Source organism: Fukomys damarensis, unplaced genomic scaffold (genome assembly GCF_012274545.1).
Source record: "Fukomys damarensis isolate Sample0158 unplaced genomic scaffold, DMR_v1.0_HiC HiC_scaffold_9, whole genome shotgun sequence".
NCBI lineage: Eukaryota > Metazoa > Chordata > Mammalia > Rodentia > Bathyergidae > Fukomys > Fukomys damarensis.
In genome coordinates this window covers 36716565-36726481 of record NW_022900921.1, presented here as the reverse complement: position 1 = coordinate 36726481, position 9917 = coordinate 36716565, and the positions used below count along the sequence as shown (strand labels likewise).

The 9917-nt window shown below is 35.7% G+C and overlaps 1 long non-coding RNA gene across 1 annotated transcript in view; it reads left to right on the top strand.

Moving 5' to 3' along the window:
- LOC117285380 overlaps positions 1-9917 on the top strand; it is a 92196-nt gene that overhangs the window by 55997 nt on the left and 26282 nt on the right. The window contains exons 2-3 of the long non-coding RNA XR_004516425.1: positions 25-100; positions 1855-1904. This is a non-coding gene — a long non-coding RNA (uncharacterized LOC117285380). The remainder of the gene's footprint in view (positions 1-24; positions 101-1854; positions 1905-9917) is intronic.

Below are 9917 nucleotides of genomic sequence, written 5' to 3'. Positions count from 1 at the left end.
TTAAAGTCTTGTGTTCTCACCCAGGTTACGAGTAGCTTCAAAACTCCCCATGAAGTCTCTGCCAAACTTATTTCTTCTTGTCCTGTCCTGTCTTTTCCAGGTAAGCACTCTCTGTCTTTTGCCTGACTCATTCTCTTGCTTTAAAACATGATTTACTTTCTGTGTCTTTTTTCTAAACAGTGTATTGCCTAGTCTCAAAAAACTGAAGATCATGCATAATCTATTCCTTTAGGTGAAAACTCCCAGGAGATAATAAAATAAGCAGATGCATTGTTATCAGACATCTCTATAATTTCCAAGAGCCTTTACATCCAAAGGTTCTGATTGAGTTCCAGGAAAGTGGGCTCACATACCAATCAGGACTGGTACTGGATACTCAATAGAAATGTTGTCAGAGGGTATAGACTTCTTTCTGTTTTTTTTTTTTTTCTTTTAAAGTTGCCATTGTGAACTTTGATGGTCTCAGACTTATTTAAAGGCAGAACAGTTTCATGGAGATGAAATAAGTGAAGTTGGCTGCTTCAGGATTATAGGGGAATAACAGAACAGGATCTTTATCAACACGTTATCCGTATAACAAAGGAAAATATATACAAAACTGTGGCAGCCTTATCTAGGCTGTCTTCTGGTACCTGGAAATATATACTTAGGACCCTTGAGCATCTTCCTGTTCAGTGACTCTTCTTCAGTGTGTACTAGTTGCATATATGCCTGTGCATGGCCGACACCATAGGATTGCTTTTCTGAGGATTCCCTTTGCCTTTCAGATTGTCTTCTGGGTTGTATCTCCTGTTTCCTGCTACTCAAGTCTTTTTGCTTGCTTGCTTGCTTACTCTTGTTTTATTAGCATATATACTTTGCTATCTTCTTGAGAAAAGGTAGGAGGAATATACAATATTGAAAAGAGATTTCAGGTCTGAAAATATTATTTTACCTCCATACTGAATTGATAATTGGGCTGGGTATAGAATTCCATTTTGTTTGTTTATTTTGTATTTTCTGAGACAGAGTCTCACTATGTAGTTGAGACTGACCTGGAACTCACTATGTAGCCCAGACTGGTCTCAAACTCACAGCGATCCTCCTGCCTCACCCTTCAGAGTGCTGGGATTACAGGCATGTGTCACCACGCCTGGCTAGAATTCCATTTTGTTTGTTTATTTTGTATTTTCGGAGACAGAGTCTCACTATGTAGTTGAGCCTGACCTGGAACTCACTATGTAGCCCAGACTGGTCTCAAACTCACAGCGATCCTCCTGCCTCACCCTTCAGAGTGCTGGGATTACAGGCATGTGCCACCACGCCTGGCTAGAATTCCATTTTGGAAGCAGCTGTCCTTTGAAATTCTGAAGTATTTCTCCATTGTTGTCTTGCTTTAAGAGTTATTATTGAGAAATCCAAAGCCATTTTAATTTTTCATACTGTCCATGTATTTTCTCTTTGTCACCAATGTTTTGAAATACTAAGATATGTCTTAGTATAAGTTTGTTTTGATTCTCTGAGCTGGACACTCAGTGTATCATTTTAATTTGGCAATTCTGATAAAATAGCTTACTGATCATCTCTCTGTTTCTCATAATTGGATGCAGTATCTCAGGAATTATTCCTATAAATTCTCTTATCTTTTCATAGCATTCTTTAACTTCTTGGCCCCTTTTCCTACTTTCTGGAGAAGTTTCCTTTTAATGAACACTTTTTTAGACTCCATAGATACTTGTTTTTTAGTTTCCACTTTATATTGTGGTATCTTCATACACTCCACGATGACACTGAAAATAATTATTTAAGAACTTCTTTTCTTGTCAAGACTTTCTTATCTTTCATTCTTTAGTGAGCTTGTTTTCTACCTTCCAGGTTGGAGCTTTTCCTGAGATCGATGGCCATCTTTGACTAGCCACTGATGAGTAAGTTAGTCCCTTTTCCCACCTCCATGTGTGTGGTTTGCTACTGTTACACCGTATTGAGGGTGGCATGGCTCACCTGTTTGTGGGGATAATCTCTAGTAACAGTGTTCTTAGGTTTTTCCTTTTGGGCGATCTTTCTGCCTGAAGGATAAAAATCTGCTTGCTGGGATTCTGGAAGTGAGTTATAATTGCACTTTCAGAATTAGAAATGAAAAAATTAAATAACTGAAAAATTAAAAAAAAGAATTAGAGATGAATACAGATAGTTTGTGTTTTCAACTATTCTCCAGTCAAAGAGCTTCAGAGATTAAATTCACACATTATTTCTGAGCTGGAGGAAGGGAAGTTACTTGGTAACATGAATTAGAGGATTTAATTAGTGATTAGTTTCTCAGCTTTCATGCAGTTCTTCTGATTGTATCCCCATTTCCCCAGTTCTGCCCTGGTTGAGGAGTTGAATACTACCAACTCATGAACTCACTTGATCTGTGATGTAAATAAAGCGGTTTCACAACTTTTTCCTCTTTTGGCTTGGAATTTAGCTTTTTTCTGTCTGATGAGTCTTTTTCTATACATCCACCTCTTTTGAAGAATACAATGTTTTACTGATGTCCTCTTTTTCACTCTGTTCTTAAAAATATCCCTTTACTTTGGTTCTGCAAGGGTATTAGAAGAAAGCAAAATTCAATGAATGAATTTGGTACACTTAAATCAGAATAACTCCCCTTTTAAGTTTTCATATTTGTTTAATAATTAATATATATTACTTTAATAATCTAAATATTCTGAAGCAATGTTTATTTTGATAAAAACATCAAAATGAATGCAATGATAAAAAGGAACCAAATATTTTTATTTTTCCAATAACTACATAAATAATTGAGTAAAATGGATATTTCTCCAAATTCCTAGTGGATTAGTTAAGTTTATTCATAGTGGAGTGGCCCAGATAGTATTTCTAAGACCATGCACTTATAATATGCATGTAATTAAATATACATCTATTTTAAAGACACATATAGTTTGCTTTCTAAACCCCCTATTCCCCATCCTCATGTGCTCATAGGTTGGACTTTTTAGAAGTGACTGGATCTAGCATATGTGATACTGGGATTAAATTGTGTGGTACTGGATTAGTCCACCAGTTAGTTTATCATAGTTCTGAGTTTGGATAATGGGAAGGCCCAACCTGGACATGGGTGGCTTGTAGCCTGGATTGGATAAAAGGGAAAGGGCAGTATCCTGCTGCCGCTTTACCACTGTGCAGCACAATGCCTCCTGTCTGCTCTTCTCTGCCATGGACTGTTTCTCTTCTGTGATGCCTCTCTGCCATGCAGCTCTGCCTTAGACTCAGCCAATTATGACTGAAACCTCTACCAACTGTGAGCTGAAATAAAACTTTCTTATTTTAACTTGTAGGTGTCAGGTATTATGTCTCAGCAATGAGAAAGTAACTAAGATGCAGTTATATGCTGCACAGTTATGCTTTGGTCAATGATGAACTGCATGTACTATTGTGAACTCATAAGATTATATTGCCTAGTGATATCATAGCCATTTTAGTTTATCAAAGTTTATGATGTTCATACAATGACAAAAACACCAAATGACATATTTTTCAAAATCTGTGTCTGTCATGGACTGGGAATTTAGCTTAGTGGTTCTGCCACCTGCTTCACAAGTGCAAGGTCCTGAGTTTGATCCCTGGTATAAAAAACAAAACAAACAAACAAACAAACAAAAACCCAACTCTGTCATTAGGCAATATGTGATTTAAACACATATTTAAGAGAACAAGTTTAATTGTTAAAATTTACTTTGGGTAAAAAATGGACTTGTAGAGCAAACTTACAGGAAAATAAACCAACTCTAAGAATGAAATCCCCACCTATAGTTCTTGCCTACTGCAGAGTGTGTGCTTTATGTCTCGTAATTGGGGTTACTTTCTCTAGCAGGTATTGTTGGTGGCTGGCTTTCCACATTCAGAATTTTCCTCATTTTCTCATAGGACCCCATGTCTTATTGCTTCAGGATTTTTTTCTTCTTGACGATTTAGAAGCAAATAGTGCTAAGATCTCTGGGGTTTCTGGTGATTTAATGTATTACTATTCATGGTTTAAAGATTTGTAAGTTACCAAGGATTTCCTGGAAGTGATACTTTAACTTGAAGATGATCTCAGATGATACTCATTTCAGGAGGCAATAGAACATGGGCTTAAATAGCCTAATTTGATGTACTGTGAATAATGTGAGGAGGCTCAGTATTAGCCTCTGTCTTAGTGGATTAAGAACTGTACCTCAACAGCACTGACCTTTATAGAATCATAAAACATTGATTCAGAATATTGTTTTTCAATTAAGAGACAGAACTGAGGAAGATTTGCATCAGTTTGTTGGCATTTTAAAATTGAAAATGTAAAATTGATAACAATGAAATTTATGACACACCCAAAGGAAATTTTTGTTGTAAGCCTGTGTGAGTATTCCACTATATATTGGTATATGTTACTGATTATGACCATTTTGTTCTTTTACAGCTTGGGGTTTTTAGTAAAGTACTCCTTTGAACATTCTAACACATGTATTTTGATAAATAATTGTATTCAATTCATTAGGTATGTGCTTAATAGTAAAAGTGTTTTTGGTTTGTTTGTTTGTTTTTTGTTTTTGTATCAGGGATCAAACTTGGGCCCCTCCACTTGGGAGGCAGGCAAGAGGAACCACTGAGCTAAAACCCCAGCCCAATAGTAGAAATATTTGATGATAAGACAGCCATGTTTTCAGCTTTAATAAATGTTATTAAAGTTTTTGGAAATAGTTGTACCAACCAGTGTGCTTTCTTGTTCAATGAATAAATTCCTTTATTGATGACTCTCTCTATACATAAATCAATTTATTATTTTAAGTGGTACTTAACTATAGGGTTTACCTCAGGGAGTGCCAGCTTGGTAGACTCTTAAATGATTACAACTTACTTTTCTTAGTTTAATCTTATTATTATTACGAGTTTATATGTTCAAATTATTTTTCCATTCTGCTCATTTTAGAAGGCATGATGCTAGTAGAAAGTGCAGAAGCTCTTGCAATTGTCCTTTGCTGGAATATATGATAAAAATTGGTTCTCTGGTGTGAAAAACTAAAAGTGTAAATAAGGTCCAAATTATATAACTGACAATGTGAAATAGGAAGAAAAAGGCTAAAGGAGTAGGGGAAGTGAGAAGGGTAGGAGAAAGGAAATAAGGGAAAAGAAAAAATATGAGAAATGGAAAAAATGGAAACAAAGTCTCTGTAAATAGGGAGTGGGGGGGTGAAGGGAGAGCAGGAGTTTGGGGAAAAAATAAGAACCAAGATCTGTCATGTAAAGACACAAGATCTCAATGAGATCTAATTGTACTGTATACTTAAAAAATACCAATAAACTCAATGAGAAAAATTGGTTAAATACTAGGCTATAAACTATTTTGGAATCTTCTGGTTATTGCACTTTATGCAACTTTTAAAGAATAATGTTCACTTTTATTTGCTATTTTGTAAATTCCTGTGAGGGAGAGAGAATAAAGAAAATTCCACAGAGCCATGGAATTTTAATTTTCAAAGTGAAGCATAATTAAGATAAAATTTGAAGTATATCTAATTCATTTTGGAAGCCCAAGGAAATTTGGATAAGTATGAGAAAGTTTGGGAAATTAGACTTGTAATACATGCCAATTAAATTTAAAGAAGGAGAAGATTCATTTGTAATTTAGAAATACTCAATAAAAGACATGCTCAAACTGAGATCCAATCTTCGTGTGTGATATATGAGAAGGGTAGATGGGATAAGGCATTTCAGACCAAACAAGCTTGAAATGCTCATTTGAAAAACGAATTTTCTCCATAAATGGATGTTCATTTGAAAGGTACTGGCAAGATTCAGCTAGTAAATGTAAAATTGTATATTTTATTAAATTTAATGAGTAACAACCCCACATACAGCACAGGCAGGTAGAGTAACAAGGAAACTGGCTTCTGTGATATTTACCTTTGCTGATTCATGGTGACCTGCAAGTTACAGGACTTGGCATAGCAAGCTATTAACTCATAGGTCTTGTGTGTCTAATCTCTTAATTTATTATGGGAATTTTAAAATATTCAAAAATTAAAGACAGTAAAATAATGGTTCTGCTGAACCCATCACCGACAGACACTCAGTGATGATCTCAATTGGTCAAAATTATTTTAGACATATTCCATTCTTCCTCCAGGCAGATTATGGAGAAGTAAAGCCCAGGAACATATTATTTCCTTTTGAAATATTTCAGCAGTTCTACAAAAGGTACTATTCTCTTTAAAAGATACCTATACTGTCATTATCACTTCTACATGAAATTTCCTTGATTTGTGATTAATACTTTTTATTGTATTGACCAGACAAAATTTGAACACAAGACTTGAATCAAATAGTTGTGCTTATTGCATTAAAGTTTTCATTTCATTTTACCACAGTTGACTATGACACATATGTTCAAACCTACTCATATCTGTAACACATTTTTCTAATAATTACTTCCTTTATTTCTTATTTATTGGTATTCCTCTTATTTATTTCAACATTACTCCATTGAATGGCTTCCCTAATGGATCAGATATCTGCATGGATTTTTTTTTTGTTTTACTATTGTGCAATTGTCTTAATTGGAGTATGGTATCCTCCAGCTACAAATAATCAGAAAAGAATGCCGATACAGTATTTTGTTGAGCAATTTGAAGTTTTGCCTGCCATAATATCAGTAATCCAGGGACAAGGGCAGTTAGAGTGGAATCTCTGTATTTCAAATAAATGCCTTGGGGCCTAGATTATATTTTCCAAGCCCAAAGATAGTCCAGTGATACCATGGGAGCTTTTATGGCATCATTAACTATGGCACAATGCTTTTAGTGCTTTGAAAACTGAGGGCAAGCTGCAGATTCATTTCTGTCCCCAGTAAAAGTCAGTAAGAGTAATCAATGCAAACCAGTAGAACTGAACTCTTGCTGTCCAGGCATAGAGTCTTGTCTCTAGAAAAAGAGTAATCCTCAGTGACATCTGGGCCTTAGAGAAAACCAGTATAAGCTTTTAGGTACATGAAATATAGAATACCAACCAGGGTAAAAACCAGGAAAAACTAAAAGGTACAGAATTTTATTAGAGCTTCTTCATTCTGCCCTAAATTGAGAAAAGACCACTGTCCCATTTAACAAACAATAATTCAAAATATATTGTATTGCAGAAACGTGCTATAATAAATTTGAGGGCCATGGGGAATTTTCAAGTTATACTGGATATTCTGGTGATATGAATACATTTGAGAGCACATTGGACTATAACTATATGCTCCTTAACCCTCCAATGTCCAGTGGGCAAATATTACTTTCCTCCTCCAATTTCCTTCATATATATTGATTATATCAGTCAGAAGATATGAGGTTATGCTTTAATATTAAAACTTCAGCATCACCTCAGCTTATTTCTCACAGAAAACCTGTTGAGAGTCAAGCAATTTCTCTGCCTCTGAGGGCAGCTGTCCTTCAAGTATTGGTATAGTTATGTTTTGATTTATTTCTTATTTCTTTGAATATTGCTAAAACTCTGTATTTTATGTTTATGGCTTTGGTGAAGACACAAAAAGAGAGAATTATTTTTTCCATTTGTTTCTTTCTTTTTCCTATGACATCTCCACATCAACATAAACTTCCAGGAACACTTTGGCAATAGAAAAGAGAGCCTGGAAAATGGTGCTGCAGCTCCTGAAAGCCTCCACAGGGGAGAGGCATGTGACCCTTCCACTCATATTTCAGTAGCCAAAGCCAGTCCCTAAGCCAGATTCAAGCTGAAGAGGAGAAATACATGATCTCTCTGATTACCTACAATGAGAGAAGAATTGGAAACCCTAGGGGGTCTCACTGATGACTACCAGAACAATTCTGTTTTGTCTTACTTCTATATTTTCTACTCACCATTTTGATGAGACCAAACAAAGACACCATTTTGTCTTTTTCTTCTTAACCAGAAACAGTTTTTCCCAAGCGTCATGAATTACCATAGATATTTGGATGATGTTAGATTAATGTTTTTCAAGCTTTTGTGCACATAAAAATTACCTAAGATCTTAAGAGGGCAGATTCTGGCTCAGTAGCTCTGAGATAGGCCAGGAGCCTGGTATTAAAGAGCTCCTAGGATTCTTTGACTATGAAGCACACTTTGTGTAGTAAGTTTTTGATCTACTGCTCTAGAGAGCACAGGGCATCATGATTTTAGTTTGATTCAAATGGAAATTTGGGTCATTTTTTTTTTGTCTCTCCCTTACATTTGAATTAGGGGCAATATCTCAGGGTGACAGTTGTCAAACATGTGCGAAGACTGTCAGTGCAACTCAAAGCATGCTTCTAAAAGATAATTGGCTTTGTGTTCATTCATATCACAATAGAACTGCTAGGAAGAAAGGAAACCTAAATGAACACTCAAGTCTCCCACTAAAAGCCATCCTCTAATTATGGTGGGGCCTGCACAGCAGGGACACAAGGGAAGAGGAGATACTGAAAACATCTCTACATTCTTTCGCTCTTAAAAACACTTCCCGAGATCAAATGCAATTTGTGCTAAGGAGGCAGCAACTGACAAGATTTACTCCCAGCAAGTATCTCAGAGACTGGCAGTTAGAGCATTTGTCATCATGCTTCATTTTGTCTAATTATTAATAGAACACTTATTTTTTTCTCTGATCCTTTACTAATTAAGATTTTTGCATGTTTTAAGTGTTCACTTAGCACTCAGGATTCCAGATGATTTGACATTGCTTCCAACTTCAGAGGGACGTGTTAGAATCTGTTTGGAAGTTCACGTGGGTAGAAATGAGCTGGACTGGGTGAGAGCACTCACAAGTGCTTCTCCTGCCCAGAGGCTGTTTTTGCCTTTGCTCATTTGTAATGCTAGCCCATGATGGTAGAATGGGTGTATTGCTATACATTAGCAGCCATGCCTCATACTTCTTATTCTGAAGGTGTAATTCAAAGAACTGTCACAATGAATAGAAGAGCTATATATTCTTCTTTATAGCAGCTGTCATAAAAAATCCCAATTACTTTAAATTGCCACAGAATGATTTCAAAAATCAACCCCAGACCTGCTGCCCTTGATTTTCTTGTAGTTAGTTCAAAGGGCAGGAGATAGAACAGTACATTTTGGGATATATTATATAGCAGTTACATTTTTCATGATCAAAGTACTTTTAGTTTACAACTTCTTTCCTTTGAACTAATTCATTGAAGGAGACAATAACTCTAAGTTCCTTCCTTATTATGCTGACACTCAATTTTTAGAAGTTGGTGTATTTCACTTCCCTTTTTATCATTAAAATAGTTGAAACTATAAATTAAAATCCTAGCAAATGCTTGGTTTTATGCAATAAACTGTAGCCAGGGAACCAACAATTCTTAAATCTTGCCTTGGCAGCTATTCCTCTTCTTGGTAACTTCCTGAAAGAATTAACAGCATCATACCACAGCAATATATGCACACCCATGTTTATAGCTGCATAACTTGTAATAGCTAAATCTTGAAAGCAGCCCAAATGTCCATCAACCAATAAATGGATAAATTATATAATGGAGTACTACTTTGCCATTGAGAAGGATAAGCCAGAGACATTTATAGCTAACTGGATGTGCCTTGAGACCATACTCTTAAGTGAAATAAATCTTAATACTCTTAAGTGAAATAAACACATGTTTAATATCACATGGTTTCTCTGGTGTGAGAAAGTGAAAGTGTAAAGGATCAAAATGTACAACAGATATTGAGAAATGGGAGGAAAATGTCCAAATGAGATGGGGAACAAGGGAGAAGGGAAAGAAGGGACAATAAACAAAAAAGATGAGAAGGAAAAAATGGAAGCAGAGCTTTTATAAATAAGGAGGGAAGAAGGGTTGAAGGGAGAGCAGGGGAATGGGAAAAAGAAACACAAGATATATCATACACAATTACATTCCCTATGT